Here is a 16881-nt window from a genome sequence, read left to right as displayed (position 1 = left end):
GCAAAGCCCAAATCCCAAGCAGACCTTGTCCCCAGGACCTTCGTGGAGTAACTGAGCCTGGAGTAGCTAATTCCTTCCAAGGTGAAGGGCACTTCACTTCCACTCTAAATCTAAGAGCATTTGATACCATTTATGGACCGCTACAAGGGTCTGGTGTGATTCTAACCATGTAGTCATTGGTGTAGCAGACTGGAGGAACAGTCTCCACAACACATCTACCAGAGCAGAGTGCTCAGAACAGCACCGAAACTGAGTCTAAAGAAGAAGAAACAAAGCCTCATTTCTCGAAGGAGGGAGGCAGAAATGAAACGCAGGCTGCCGGGGAAGGACACAGCAGGTTCTGGGGGTTCAGATAAATATTTAAACTCGTTAGGAATTACAAGTCTCCTGGAAGGCTATGCATCATTAATTCCTGGGCAGGCGGGTTAACAATGAGCTGAAGCCAAGCTGGCCTCTTGAATTATTCTTTTAATGGAGTTCCCAGGTTAAAGGAGATTTCATTTAAGGTCAATCAATAGGTGATTTTATCCAGGCTTGGTGATTAACACAAACCCATAAAGAAGTCCTGTGACAGTCATCATTTTGACTCAATCAAACCTTCCCTTAGGCCTAGAAAGCACCAGGTGAGGGCTGTAACCATAGACCAAAGCTGGGACCCCTGGGGAAAGGGTCCCCATCACCCCCAAGCAAGGGCTAAACACCCCCTTCCCCAGCCATTTGGTTCAGTCCACACCCCCAGGCAAAGGAAAGAAATTCAGGCTTATTCCCCTCCCTTCTGGCACATGAGGCAAACTAGAATAATTTAAAATAATGGTGTAGATTCCGTTTATTTCTTGAATTCCCAATGATCGGTCACAGTGAATTAGCGGGAGGCAGAATTTTCGTTTGACAGAAGTGATTACACCAGGCTCCTGCCAGGCTTCTGCCCGCCCTAACTCTCTCCTTTATTGGAAGTGGCCTCGGGGAATCAGGAGGAAATGAGAAGCCCGAGACCATGTATCTCGGTGATCCACCATTGACTCGGTTAGGAAATTAGGGGTGGAAGGAGGTGTCTAGAAAATGAAATTGCCTCCAGGTCTTGAAAATTCATTCAAGTGCCTTCAACATGCATCCAGGCATGGTGACGTTCGATGGCAGAGGGGCTACTTGTCCATCATTAGTCTCCAGGGAGTCGGCATTCACGGTGTTCTTCCTGAATTGAGTGGGTCCTTGGGAGTGAGGTATTACATCTTTCTCTCCTTATGTGCATTTTTTTCCTTTCTTAATAGTCCAGAACTTTTCCCTAAATGTAGGTTTTATCTGATTGAGCATTTTGAGTTGATTAGACAGGATTTTCCAAGGCTTGCTATTTATTTTTACAGTCTGGCTTTTCACTGAGTCCCGAGAATGAAGAAGAGAGATTCTTGTTGCCATGCAGTTATTTTTAATAAATCGGATTTTCAAAGGGCTTGCTGGCTGCTGGTTCTCTCTCTCTCTCTCTCTCTCTCTCTCTCTCTCTCTCTCCTCTCTCTCTCTCTCTCTCTCTCTCTTCTCTCTCTCTCTCTCTCTCCTCTCCCTCCTCTCTCTCTTTCTCTCTCTCTCTCCTCTCTCTCTTTCACACACACACACAATACTTAAACTCTGCTAAGATATCTATGTCTAAAAAATTTTTAAATCCCTGCTATGAATGTAACAAGAAACAAAATCCCCACATCTTTCCTCTTTACTGATGGAGAATCAAAGTAGGAATTAGAAATGTTTGAAACAATGTGGAAATGGTACAAAGGCAAGGGGAAAATCTACACAGGAATGGGAATGTACTCTTCAGGTTGACACTCCTTCCTTACATGTCAACACTGGTGTCAAGAGGCTAGGGATGTGGTGGAACCCTTGATGTGTGTTATCTCCCAAAGGCTGGGCAAGAAGGTTTCCCCTCTGGAGCCAAGAGCAGCTTCTGGAAAGGGCATTTGATCACCTTTGTTATTGCATCTATTTAAATGGTACATGAGGAGGAGCAGCCACAGAAACAGGTTTGTGTCAGGTCCCTTCCAGTCTGGGGCTCTAGAAGAGAACCTTGGCAGTGGCTCTGAGCACAGTGACAGACTCGGAAATCATACCACGGCATCCCTTCAGAGTTGAACTCCACAGGAAAGCATGGGAGAGCCCCAAAGCACAGCATAAGCATGCTTGGATGCTTGGACGTGTGGAATGAGTGCTTTAGAGGCTTAGACGGAGAGATGGTTGGGAGTCCAGCCCAGAAGCAAGGGGACAAGTTCAGGAATATCTCCACTCTGTGGGACTTGCAGAGTTACCAGCTTTCTCTCCATGCATTGATCCTAGACCTTGACAAATGAGAAATACATCTTTATCTTTCTTTCTGCCCAGACTAAAGTAGTATACGACCTTGAATACAGCATTGTGTTTTATTTTCCAACTCTGCCAAGATTCAATCTAGCCGTATTGAATATCCAACCAAAGACCCTGGACTGTTACAGAACATGCACAAAGGAAGTACAGGGAAACCCATAAGCCTCTCTCTCTCCAGCTCTGACAGGAATAAGACCCCAACCCCACCTCCGTGCTTGTGGGGTTCTAATAAGCAGGGGCAGGGGAGAAGTGAAATTGAATCTCAATTACAAGGGCTGTTAAGGGAATGGGTGTTTTTCATTACATTTATAGAGTTGGGTCTTTTCTATGCTTTACCTAATTCTGTTACTAACGGAAAAAATTTCTCTCTTTTTTTTTCTCAAATCCAGCCATGAGAGGGCCCAAAGAGGTTTCAATAGTGGCAAACAGTAATAAATCATTTGAAAAGGGAAAACATTTCACCAAAGTAAATCAGACTCATTTTGCTTCCTTACATCTCCAGTTTCCATTACTTTTAGGAATGTTTTCAACTCTGAGATGAATAGACCAACCAGAAACATAATTTATTTGAGTCTAAAGTTGGCCATAGGAATAAAGCAGAATAAAATACTGGGGGATTGAATGCTGCTCGTCGACAGTGGCTTACCCCTCTTAGCCTGTAGTGATGTGCTGCTGTTAGGGGACCCAGCTGCTGAGAGGGACTCGGGACCTCTTAGAAAATTGGATTTGGGGTTCCAACATGCCCGCTAGATCAATGCGCTGACTCTCCAGAGGCTCCTGGGACCTGCTGGGTGTCTGAATCAGTGTGTGACAGAATGTGAGCCCACTCTGTGAAAGAAAGGGCACAAGACCACAGCCCAGGGTTAAAAGATGTGTGAGTCTCTTGTTTGTCTCATCAGGGTGGCAAACATCTGTCAGGAGCAAGGGAAGGGAGAATCCACTTTGGTTCACGGCTTGAGGAGACAAAAGTCCATCATGGCCCGGACAGTGCATGGCTGCAGGTCACACAGTTCTTTACCCCCTCATATCGCACCACGACAGGAAGCTAGGGTGGGCTATTAACCTCAAGGTCTTCTCCCAGAGAAATACTTCCTCCTAAAGATTCCACAGTGCCGCCAGCTGTGAGCCAAGTGGTACAGATGTGAGGCCCAAACCTCAGCAGCTTCCCATTTCTTTCCAGTTAAAGCCCATGCTTGGTGGCCTCAGTGAATCTCTCCTATATCTGTCTGTGCACCTCTGAAGCTGCACTTTCTTCACCCATCAAGGTCAAGGTTCTTTCCCGGAAGTGTATTTCCCCTCCCTTCCCATAGCTCCTGTGTTCCCCAGGGAACACACAGCCCTGGGCTAAACCCCATCCATTCCCACCACACTCCATGAGAAAGTCACAGCTCACCTATATCTCTATTCATCACACCAGGCAGGGCACTCTCCATCTACCAGTACTGACCCATTTCCTCCTTTTCACTGCCCGATCTGGGACCCAGGGCAGAGCCTCACCAAAGCTCCGAGCTCAAGCTCCCAAGTTGAGTGGGCTCACCATTAGTTAAATGTATTTGGGAAAACTGAAGCATGCCAAATTGGACAATGACCTCTGGTTTTTCGTTGAGGATGAGAGAGGCACAGACAAAAGAATAGGGGATGGAGAATGGAGAGAGAAGTGAGGGCCAGGGAGTGTGTTTTCTGGGCTCCCTTCCTCTGTGTGGAGGGTTGACCATTGTCAAAGGCTGTACCTGAGACACAACCCCCCACACACACACACCCTGTTCTAGTAGGGCAGCCACTTCCCCAAACCATAAGTCTTCCTGGTTCTGGGGACCTCTCCATCCCGTGGGTTGGTGGTAGCAGGTTGCCCTTGCTTGTCTCTCAGTGGTATTTCCTTATCCCCACCTAGCTATCTAGGCCCTGCACAGTTTCCTTCCTAGCACCCTACAGTGAACTCTTTACTGGCGAAGACCTGCCCATCCAAGCAGGGTCCCCAGCCAATCATGGACCTCCATGACTATTGGATGAATTATAAAACCCAAGATATGCCAAAGAGTCCTGGGACAACTGGCCTTCTAAACCCCTGCTGGCTCTGATGGACTGAGTGAGTTTAGGCAGTTCTTGGTGCTCCCATCTCCCAAGACTTCCCAAACGGTAAAGAAAGCCTGGAAGCACAGAGGCATCTTCTCTTGCACTCTGTATGTCTGGAGGGGTTCTCCCGGTGACCTCACACCCAAGTGTCAGGGAGGGAAGTACTGCCTGGAGGCTCTGCCGTGGAATGGATTCTCCTAACCTGAGAGCTAGAAGTCAATCCCCAAAGATGGCTGCCTTGCCTTTCTGACAGGAGGAACTGGTGTAGGCTCCGGCCAGCAGGGGTGATGTTCCTAAATAGCAATGGTGCATCACCCCATTGTTGATGATTCTGCAGTCTAACTGCTTCCCTGGTACTCATCTGGAGGTTCTCCCTCCTTCCCCACTCCCAGCTAACCCAAGCCTTTAAAGAGGGAAGGACTGAGGGGGCAGAAGGGGCTTATTACATTTAATGTGAAGATGCACAGCTCCCAACCAATTACGTTTTTATTTCTTTCCGAATGTTAAAAATGGTTCATGGCAGCAGTCTTGACAAAGACCCTGGCTCAGGCCCCAGATGACTGTATTCCAGGCCTTGTTCTTGCCAACCCGTTTCCCAGCTCCGGCTCAACAGAATTGGGTGCTCATGTCTGTCTCTGGGACCTACTCTGCACTCAGCTGGGTTCTAGAGAGCAGCAGGGTCTGGGCCCTCCACACTGTGCAAGGCATGGGAAAGTGTTCATTTCTGTTAAACTCCTAAGAGCGAGGTGGAGAGGACATCAGTGAATAAGCAGTGATAGGCCCGGTTGCATTCTATACCCCCATGTCAATGTGGTTGTAAAATATAACCTTGGGTGTTTTTTATGGAGGAGTGAAGTCCCACAGAGCTGAAGCAGGGCAGACAAATAATGATGCTGACCCATGCCAGCTCTGAAGATCCTCCTATTCTCATGATTCAGTGTCAGTGTCTATGGAAAAGTTGGACAAACACCATTCTATACTCTGTGCTATTTCTCGTTTTAGCCTAGATAACATCTCAGAATTTAAATAGCACAACCTTGTATTAATATTTTAGAAGCCCCTGAGATGTTTGTAGGTAGAAATTCACATTTTAAAAAAAAAGAGAGAGAAGCAGCAAGATCTTAAATCAAAGCTTTGCTTCTATTTAGAAAAATAGATAAGGGTAGCTAAGCCCAAAGCAAGTAGAACAAGAGAAACTGGAAGAATTCAAACAGGAAGTGGAAAGGATTCCCTGTGGGTAAGGAAGCCATCTAAAGAGAACAAGGGGGAAACATGAAGAAACGAGGGGGTAAGAGTCTTCTCTGCTAATTGAATGTTTCCAGAACGTTCTTTACATGCTCATTCGTTCATTTGTTCATTCATTTGCTTTCTAGTAACCGAATTGTGTGTGCTGTGTGCCAGAGCCTAGGATGACAGAGTTGCAGCTAGTGTTTCTAGAAGGTTCTTTATATTACTTTTCATTCATTCCTTTGTCATCTGCTAACTGAACAGGCTGGGTACCAATGCCTAGGATGACAGAGTTGAAGACAGATCTGGCCCTTTTTCTCAGGGGGCTTATAACCCAGCTCATCCACCCTTATAGCTATGTTCTGAGTTTCTACTTTGTAGGAAGTCTCTTCTGAGGTAAAATTGGGAGTAGGGAATAGAGAAGTAGTTCCCTTCCACTAGAGCCCAAGTCCAGGTCTCTAGTAGACCCTACCCTAGGTGCCCAGTGAAATGGGACCTGTTGGACAAAGATCAGCTTGCAATGTCTATCTTTTATGCTTCCTATACTTGAGTTGAAGACATTCAAATGGTGGGATGAAGACTCCCTAATTATACACTTGTCTAAGTTAGGATTTCTATTACTGCAAAGAGACACCATGATGATATCAACTCTATAAAGGAAAACATTTAATTGGGGCTGGCTTACAGTTTCGGAGTTTTAGTCCATTATCATCATGGCAAGAAACATGGCAACACGCAGGCAGACAGGGAGCTGAGAGTTCTACATCTTGGTCTGCAGGCAGCAGAAGAAAAACTGAGTGGCAAGAAACCTGTCCCCAAAAGTGACACACTTCCTCCAACAAGGCCACACCTCCTAATAGTGCCACTCCCTATGGGCCAGGCTTTCAAATACATGAGTCTATGGGGGCCGTTCCTATTCAAACCACAACAATACTTATCCATGGGGTTTCTGCTATATTCCAATCACTAGATAATGGTCACATTTCTACAAGAACAATGACAACAGCAAAGTGGCCAGTGTTGACAGGTGCTTGTGACATGCTGGGAATCCACTAAGATTTACAACCACTGTCTCAAAGCATCCTCCAAGAAGCTTTATGATCCCTGCTTAGTGGACACTCTTTCCAGAGAGCTCAGTGGCACAGTTAATGGGTTGAGAAGCAAGAATTTGCACTTCAGCCCCATCTTGCTCCAAGACATGCAAGCCTCCTACTCAAAAGCTGCATGCTGTATCTATCTTCACAGTACCTAAATGCCTGTAAGTCCCAAGGAGAAGAAGGAATCTCTAATGGGTCTTATAGAACTCTGGACCAAGTCAGTGGAATCCTAGGGCTCAGATTTCTGTCTCCAGGGCTGGAAAGATGGCTCAGTGAGTGAGGTACTTGCCACACTAGCAAGAGGACCTGAGATCAGATTCCCAGCACCACCTCAAAAGCCAGACACAGAAGGCACACTTGTAATCCCAGCACTAGGGAGGTGGAGACAGGAGGATTCCTGAGACTCTCTGGACAGCTAATTTAACTGAATCAGCAAGATCCAAGTTTAGTGAGAGACCCTGTCTCAAAAGATAAGGTGAAGAGCAACTGAGGCAGACACTGGTGTCAACCTCTGGCCTTTACCTACACGTATACATGTGCTTGCACATGCATGCACATGTGTGCACACGCACACACTGATTTCTGGCTGTCAACCATCTGTATGTTATTTTTCTTTCGTGTGTGTGTGTGTGTGTTTGTGTGTGTGTGTGTGTGTGTGTGTGTGTGTGTGTGTGAGAGAGAGAGAGAGAGAGAGAGAGAGAGAGAGGTGGGGGGAGCACATGTGGAGATCAGAGGAGAACTGAACTTGGGGGAGTTGATTTTCTACATCCACTATGGTTCTGGGGATTAAACTCAAATTACGTATCTTGTCAGCAAGCACTTTTACCTACTGAGCATCTTGCTGGCTCCCAGATGTGTGCTGCTGCCTCCGTTCTCTCCTCTGGGACATGGGTGAGAAGCAGCAGCAATCTTAGAGAGGTGTTAGGGAGACCTGAACCACTATGTGTAAAGTGTCTAGGGCAGGTGTGTTGGTTGAATGAGAAATGCCCCCCATAGCTCACTCCTATATTTGGTTCCCCTGTTGATGGTGCTATTTAGGGATGTTGTGGAAACTTAACACTACTGGTAAGTTTTGAGTTTATAGCCCCCCACTTCCTGTTCTCTTCTCTACTTTTTAATATATGGATGAAAATGTGACCATCCAGCTTCCTGCTTTCCCTACGTGCTGCCATGCCATAATGGACTCTGTCCCTCTGGAACTATAAAACCAAAGAAACTCTTTTCTCCTCTAAGTGGCTTTTGGTAGTATTTTATCACAGCAACAGGACAGGGACTAACAGTGGCTCTGGGAGATAGATAACAAATAGCAGCTGGGATGTCTCATCGATGAATCATGCAAACTGATAACAAAGATGCTGGATCCACCAGCTGAGGGGCTTGCTGGATGCCAAAGACCAGCAGGGGCGTGTACTTGGGACCCTTCTCACCCCCATGTCAATATCAAAGAGTTATGATTCCCATATTATGGATAAGAAATCCCAGAGCCATCTGAAAGCACATCAGATTTGATGAATCTGACTGGCATCTTACTGGGACCCATGCATCTTCATGACTTGGAGCAGCATCCTTTCAGAACAACCTTCTCCCGCTGTGATTTGATCCCATTATAGCATCTGCACCATCCTGGCAGACAGGGCATATTGGTACTTTTCTTGTTGCTGTGATCAAGTATTTTATAAAAAGCAACTTACAAAAAGAGGGTTTATTTCGGCTCACAAGTGAAGGAGGATTGCTGTCCATCACGGCAGGAAAGCCACAGTGGCAGGAGTGGGAGGCAGCTGGTCACATGGCGTCCACAATCAGGAAGCACAGAGAGATGAATGCCAGTGTTCAGCCTGCTTTCTCCTTCATATTCAGTCTGGAACTCTGGCCACCGGGATGGAGTTACCTACATTCATGGTGTAGTTTCTCTCCTCTGTTAAACCTTTTAGGTGCACACTCCCAGACACACTCAGAGGTGTTTTCCCACAGTGGCTCTAAGCTCCATTGAGTTGACGATGGAGATTAACCATTAGAAGTGATGAGTTGGAGCCTGGGGTTGAAGGAGGTCAAGGAATGCTTGGTACCCAGATTGTACAAGTTCAAGGCTGAAGCCTGGGACAAAGTTAATGAACTCCACAAACTCAAGCCATGATTATATCTCTAACCTGAAACCCCAGACTTTGTCACAGTGAGGATGGAGTGGCCTGGTCTGTGGATGCAGCGACAGAATTCTTGAGCTTCTGCTCTGAAAACTGGAAAGAGCTTGGGGGAGGGGCTTGTGTGGAAGGATGTCAGTGCAGAGTCTGACAGAACTGGAAGGCTGGGGCTAGCCAAAGGCAGCGCTTGCTTTAAGTTGAAAGAGAGAGAGAGGTGTGAAGGCCTGGGGCCTCAAGTTAAAATGCCACAGAATGCCAGAAAAGACAGGGAGCTCACAGAAACGAGAAAAGATGGCATAACGCGGATGGATGCCGTGAATGAGCGTCCCAGGGAAGCATCCCCAGCAAGCAAGTTCCAGTGGGAAAATGGAACCATAAAAAGAAGCTTCTAGAAGAGGCAGCAGGTGTGCAGGAAGCAGTGGGTACTGTGCAGCTGAGATGGAAAGACGGGTGATCTGGGCTTGCAATTGTAACGTCTATGCTGTATACATTTGACCTCCCTTAGTGTAAACCCAGCAGGACACTCAGTGTGAATCAGAGCTCCAGAGGGCAAGCCACGGTGGTGGTGCAGTCTGCGCTGATGGAGATCTGTGCTCCTCAAAGAACTTTTGGCTTATTCACTTCTCTTGGGGGAGGCCCTTCTATTTGTTCTGTACTTAGGATCTCTTGGTCCCTAAGACCAAGCCCATATAGCCTGCCTCTATTAAACCTGGTCCTGTTCCTCCAGGTTGACCTAATCACATCCTTTGTGTGTTGCCATGGCAGCACATATGGTGGGAAATGCTGTTACTCTTCATTATGAACTGTGATCATTTCCCCACATTTCTCTCTCCTACTGGCCAATGAGCTCCAGAGCATAACAGTGAGGAGGTATTGGGATACATATCCTGGGACCCCAAATCTTAGGGGTGCGGCCTACTCCCATATAACTATGGACAAATTACTTTCTGTGTCTTAGTATCTTCACAAATGCAAACATGGGGACCATGAACCTACTCACCTGTAAGGAGTTAGGATGATGGAATGAGACCTGTGTATAGCCAGTGGCACATTATGAGGGTTCCATGTATTTTACCTCACCTTTTCATCCTCACTGTCAAATGTGGTTATAGAGACATTGCAGCAACTCAGAGTGTGTTGAACAGAGCAAAAAAATAAGCAAAGAAATGAAATGACGTATGTGTATTTAAACCATGTCAATCTGGACCATAAAAACCTGAAGCCATAGGTTGATCAGGGAAGATATTCTGACTGCCTATTAGACTGCACAGAAGCTCAACAGTGGCCTTGTTTTGCAAAGAAGACTGTGTGCATGGCTCTAGATGCAACTGGGGAAATATTAGGCAAAACCCCATGGACAGCATCAGTAAGAGTTAGTGGCTACTCCATTGTGCTGTATCTACATAAATGAGGTACCCAGGGCATCCCTTTCCCCTGCTTGGCTGCTCTATCCTTTGGCTGCAGAGAACATATTAACAGTTAAACATGTACTGTGTGTTCAGATTTCTCCAGAGGAGGAGAATGAGGGCCCTGATGGCTTGCAGGGCATAAGTTTAATTGTGGATAGGGTCCCTGTTTTCAACACATCACTCCAGATCCCACTTCTGTGTAAGACCACTCTCTGAAACCTGATTATTTTCATTTTGAACCTACTCTGACTTCAGGGCTCCTTATGAAGCTGAACCAAATTCCCCTCACTGAAGAAGGAGGGCTTTGTTTCCCGTCACCACCGTCCATCTTAGTGGAATGACTTACAACAGCTGCTGTGCAGAATAAAATCTGATAGAAACAGTCTGCATAGATACAAACATAAACATTAGTTTCTATGGCAACAAAAGTTGCAGCCACCATGGCTGCAACGCCTTAGAGCCTGTTTTGCGGAAGCCAAATGCAAAGCATCTAGTCAAGGTGTCTGCTGGGGATCAAGCCAATAAGGCAGAATACTTTTTGAGAGGATGGAGGGCACAGAAGATTTGGGCTGAAATGGTCACCACCAAGTGTATTTGGTAGGAGAGAGGGCCTATCCTTTTCAGTCCCACATTGAAAACATATTTCCTTCCTTAATTGAAAGCCTCAGGGCAATGAATGAAATGCTGATGGAAGTCAGTCAACTATTTCATTCCCTCTGGCTCTTCATCTGGGGTCCTATAAAAGTTCGGAAGGTTTGGTGCTGCAGTACTCATAGCAAAACGTTCCCAAGACTCCCTTCAGATGGACCCAAAGCTAAGATCTCAGCTCTGAGCATCCCCAGGGCTGCCTAACTCCCTGTGCTCCCCCACCCCCAACCCTCTGCATCACTGAAAAGGGTCCTGATGCAGCCGCTTTTCCTAAGGCTGAAAGGCTTCGACTTGAATGGCATTGGAATTGTTATCTCAGGAGGGCTCAAAGATGTGTGTCTAGATCATAGGTTTGACCAGGAGAAATGGTCATTGGTTCTGTGTTGGACATGTTGAGATTCAGATGTCTCCGAGATAACTCATATAAGTCAGCATCTTTGCCTCAGTTCCTCTTTGTAGGTAACAAGTTACCTTGAGGTTCATGACTTTCTGTCCGTGCAAGGGCGCTATGGCCCAGGAAACTATGAATGATAAGAAGAGTCATTTATGTGGGCTTCATGCTGTTTGGAGCTCCTCTGGGTAGACACGATATTTGGGTGACTTTTGGCCAAGTGATATGATGACCCAAAGATGGAGACATTTGGAAGTGCCCCCTGAATGGAGTTAGGGTATAGAAGTGAGGTGTCCCTCTATAAGAGCTGGCATGTCCAAAGCAAGAGCAACCCTAAATGGATAACCCCTTGATGGCCACAGAAAATGGAATAGTTTGAGGTTGTGTCCTTTCTTATTTCCATAACCAGATGTTAACAATAATATACAATCACCAAGATTCCCTAAAAGCGTGTGGTCACTGAGGCTCCCTGACTGCCAGCCATAAAGATGGGCACTTAACAAGGAGTATTCTAGGGGCTATACATAGTGATGACCAGATGCTGTTAGACTCATCTCATAGATGTGTGAAGTAAGGCTCAGTGGGGCTAAACCACTGGACCAAGCCCATCTCCCTTGGAATCTGTGCTTTCTCCAACCCCACACCCCCCGCCACCACTGCACTATACTCTTCCAAGAACAGCCAAGCCAGACAATGTTCCTGTGTGAGAGGGGAAAATCCCCATACCTGGGTGATGGGTCGAATGTAGAGAGATGAGAGGATGTGGAATCAAGGATGCCTTCCTTGTCACTAAGTGAGGTGGTCCTGATTTTAAAAAGGTCTTAAAAATGATAAATAAATGTAATCAAAATATGGTCCAGGGGAAAGAGTTGTGGGTCTCATCTAGGACATTGAGCTAGCCAGTGAGAACCACACAACCTGCCCTGTTACTACTGCTGCGTAACAAACCACTGCAATACACTGTGCCTTTAAAGGATGTGTTTTTATGTATTCTTCTTATTTGTGTGCACACATGTGCATGTGAGGTATGTACATATTTGGATGCACATACATGGGTGTAGAGGCCAGAGGTCAACATCAAGTATCTTCCTTAGTCCCTTACCCTATTATTATTGTGTTGTTGTTGTTTTGGAGATGGTCTCTCCCTAGGGCTCACTGATTGGCTAGACAAACTAGCCAATAAGCTCCAAGGATGTCCTCATATATTCATCCCTTTGGTGCTGGGGCTGCAGACATGTACCACCACACCCAGCTTTCCACATAGGTGCTGGGGATCTGAACTCAGATCTTCACACTTAAACAGCAAGCACTTTACTACGTGAGCCATGTCTGCAGCCTCCCACACCCAAGGACCTGCTTTATTGTGCTTCTAGATGCTACAGGTCAGGAAATGAGACATGGCATGATGGGAAGAGCTTATCACAGCTTTGAGAGGACTGAGGCCTCAGCAGGGAGAATGTAACATCTGGGGGTGATTCACAGCAGGTGGCTTGTTGTCTGGAGGCTGGAACCTTACAGATGTGCCCCTGTGTCTGATGACAATTGCTAGCTGTGAACTAGACTCTAGTCAACCAGAATATTGATGCGTGGTCTCTCTGGGTGGCTTGGGCTTCCTCGCAGGATGGTGAGGGTGTAGCTCCTCGGGGCTACAAAAGCAAGTATACGTTTTACGTCCCAGTCTCATACCTCACTTAGTGACAGAGTCACTTCCACTGTGGTTTGTTAGTTGCCCCTAAGTTACTAAACTCATCCCCTATTCAAGTGGGGGGGGCAGTTCTTCACTTCTCATCAAAAGGATGAAAACATCACAACAAGACTAAAAATAGAATAATAAACTACAGGTGTGCTTGAAGACGTTAATAAAATCGTGCCCAATTAAAAAATAAAGATAATTTTAAAAAAAGATTCCCTACTAGATGGATCATAATAGGGGCCCCATTCTATCATGATCCCAGTGAATCTCCCAATTTTAATAGAGCTCACTCCACTAGCCCATAGGTCTCCTTATTGTATATGTCTGCCATCAATGGAGGGTTTACAGAACCCAAGCGTCCAGGCCTGCATCATCTGACATTTATGCAGTGCCCTTAAAGCCCAGTGTAAGAGTAATTACATCTGCTCTTTGGACCTCAGCTCATCTCTCTTCATAGTTTGAGAACATCTCAGCTATAATAGTTACCATGGCAACAGCAACATCTGGTGCGCATCCAGCCTGGAGATACTTAAGGAGCAGAACCTGATCAGACAGGAATGGGTCCCACCCTGAGTACAAACAGGAGAATACAAAGAACCTCTCCAGGCTCAACAGCTGCCCACCCCTGTTCCTAAGAAAGCAGAAAACACAGTGCATCTGCAAACAATGGAGAGCTTACTGGAACCAGTGGACATCTGGTACAAGGATTACAAGGAATAGGTTACAGGGTATCGGAAGAAGAGAAGAATGCCATGCTAGTGCAGGGAGATAACAGCCCTGTGGAGGGTTTAAATGGCCTCTGAGACACGGCATCCCATCAAGGTATTCTACAGACTCCTTCATCATAAGTGAATTCTGTTGGCGTTTGTGAAAAGCCAACAGTATCCCAGGTCCTATACTGTGGCTTGCACTAACCACCGCATTTAATTTTTCACTTTCTTCCTACAAAGGGATGAATACCATCATTATATGAATAAGGAGATGCAGGCTCATAAAACGTTGACTTAGACAAAGTCAAAGCTCAGATTCAAGCACAGATCTTTCTGTATCAAAGGGCAAGATCTTGCTACACATTAATGTGGCACTTCCATTATGGGTAGATATTTGATCCCCCAGTAGCTCAAACTACCTTGGGCTTCATAAATTCAAGGCCTCCACATAAAAATCTTCTATCTTGGTGATAACACAAGAAGGGAGCTCTAGAAAAGAGATCAGATTTTTATTCTAGAAATAAATGGATAAACTGAGGATCATAATAAGCTATTCCTTGGCATTCTTTCATAAACCAGGTTTAAGATAGATCTCAGAGACTCAGAAGCAATGGCACAGGCCAAAAGGTAGGAGAAAGACTCAGAAGCTAGAAAGATCATGGGATTCTGGAGGCTAATGTTGTCAGGACACATGTGTAAGACCAAGTGAGAGTGTGAGAGGAAGTCATAGAGCCTTGTGAGCAGTGGGGCCAGATAGAGCATATAATGATGTCTGTTTATCTTGAGTGTTGGATAAATAACAAATACTTTTTTGGTATAAGTATGTCTCAGATATGCCTGGGACACACTGATGCTAAAAGAATTTAAAAGTACTCACATCATTTTGTCCGTTAAGTCTGATAGCTCAGCATAGTGAGCCTCCAGGACTCAATTCTGAAAACAGCAGAAAGTCATGCAAGGACTTTAAGTGGTGTGTGCCATGGACTGAGTTATGTATTTGAAAGACCATTCTGGCTTCTGTATGGGAAATCAATTGTGATGGTGCCAGATATGGAGAAAGTTACTATAGATGGTCATAGAAGGGGTGACGGTGGTCCAGAGCGTGGTGGGAGTGACTGTGGCTGGAGAATGGGCTGGTTCAGGGGCATCTGAGTGAAACTCATTAGAGCTCAATGTGGACTGGTGTGTGTGTGTGTGTGTGTGTGTGTGTGTGTGTGTGTGTGTGTGTGTAGGGGGAACTAGTGGCTCAAAGGGAATTTAGAAATGGATGAACAGACTCATCTGTTCCTTGGGCCTGGGGAAGCTTCTTGGGTGTGAAAGTTACTTAAATGAACCAAGAAGTCTCTGCAGTCAAGATAAGTGGTGGCATTATGACATTCAGGGACTTTGGTGGCCAAGATACATGGTGGTATTAGTGGACTTAGATGGTCAAGATCTGTGGAGATCTTTTGTGGCAAAAACATGTGGTAATATTAAGGGCCTTTGGTAGTCTTCCTCAATTCTATATCATAGCCCATCACATTATGTCTTGACTGTTAACATTTTTAACCAAATGTGCCTATATGCTTTAGAGGGTTTTCATGGGGAGAAATCCCAGTTTCCATGTTTCATATGATATTCCCACTCACTCTGGCAGAAACCAAAAATAGCTGACATCTGGGACTCTAGATTTTTTCCATTTGTCAAGCCAATTTTGAAAGATGAGGTTGCTTTCTGTTTAAGCTATGACGACCTTTACCCAGGAGAGACACAACAGTTCATTAAGCTCTTGTGGGCTTAACTAAGAGAGGCACATACTAGAGCCAAGAAGAACTTGTGAGCTGCACACAGCTTTCCAGGGCCAGTTCCGATCACTTCAGGGAGCTGGAACTAGAAAAAGAGAGTTTAGGAAAGAATCTAAGGAATCATTTCTAAACATGGCAGAAAGAAACAAAGAAGGGCCTGTGTTCACTTCCAAGACATAATCTCCACTGTATATGCTCCTGGAAGCTGAAGAAATAAACACATTTATCATTCATGGGGCAGAATTATTTTGGCAAGAAATCTACACCCAGAATACATCAGACTGATAATATATTCTGAGGGGGAAAATGTCAATTTTCAAAGCTGGTAGATGCTTCTGTAACAAGTCAGGTTAAGGGACTGATTATGTCATTATATGTGTATCAAATGTCTAAAATACAGAGTAAATGATCCACACACTCAGGTCTCTAGAAGGTGGGGAGTGGACGCCAGCAGCCTCAGCAGGCAGCACACATGCAAAGCCAGACTGGAGGGGGTTGATTGCACCAGGGGCTCCTGAGGAAGAATTTGTCGTGTTCTGGCTGAAACGCTGCATTCGGCATAAATAAATGCATTACTCTAAACATTAGAATTGTAAAGACTGAAGCAAAGCTCTCTCCCCGCTCTGTATAAAATCTGGCTGCTGGGGGAGGCCAGGAAAGAATTTTTCAGAGTGGATTTCTGTTCTGGAGTGCTAGTAGAGAGGCACTTACCATGTTTAGCACAGTTACTGTAGGGTCCGTGGGTATGTGCATTGGGACAATCGTGTATTCCGGAACAAGAGGAGGAGGTTTTTCTAGAATACCTCCCAGGCTGCATGCTGACTTAGAGGGACAATGAGTTTCTGTCTAAATGAGTGGTTGAAAGTGGGGTTTCTCACCCTCCGAAGTATTGACTTCTGTGACTGGATCATTCTTTGGGGAAATGCCCTTTGCACTGTGCCATATTTAAGAGCATCCTTAGGCTCTGCCCATAGGGCTTTCCATGCCACCCAGTGTGAAAATTAAGAATGTCTCCAGGATCTGGGGTGATGGTTCATTCAGTAAAGCACTTGCATGTAAGCATGAAGACCTGAGTTTGGTCCCCAGCACTCAAATCATGTGAAAACCCAGGCATGGCAGTACACATCTATAACACCAGCAAAACAGGTAGATCCCTGGGGAATCACTGGCCAGCTTGTCTAGCCGAGTCAGTGAGCTTCAGAGCTTGTCTAGAAAATTAAAGTGGAGAGTGATTAAGGAAGACACTTAATATCTACCTGTGGCCTCCATGTGCGTGCGTGTGTGTGTGTGTGTGTGTGTGTGTGTGTGTGTGTGTGTGTCTGTCTGTCTGTCTGTCTGTCTGTCTCTCTTTGTCTCTCTCTGTCT

The sequence above is a fragment of the Peromyscus leucopus genome, chromosome 2, assembly GCF_004664715.2.
Source record: "Peromyscus leucopus breed LL Stock chromosome 2, UCI_PerLeu_2.1, whole genome shotgun sequence".
NCBI lineage: Eukaryota > Metazoa > Chordata > Mammalia > Rodentia > Cricetidae > Peromyscus > Peromyscus leucopus.
The sequence above is the reverse complement of the archived record's forward strand: the minus strand, read 5'-3'. Positions refer to the sequence as shown.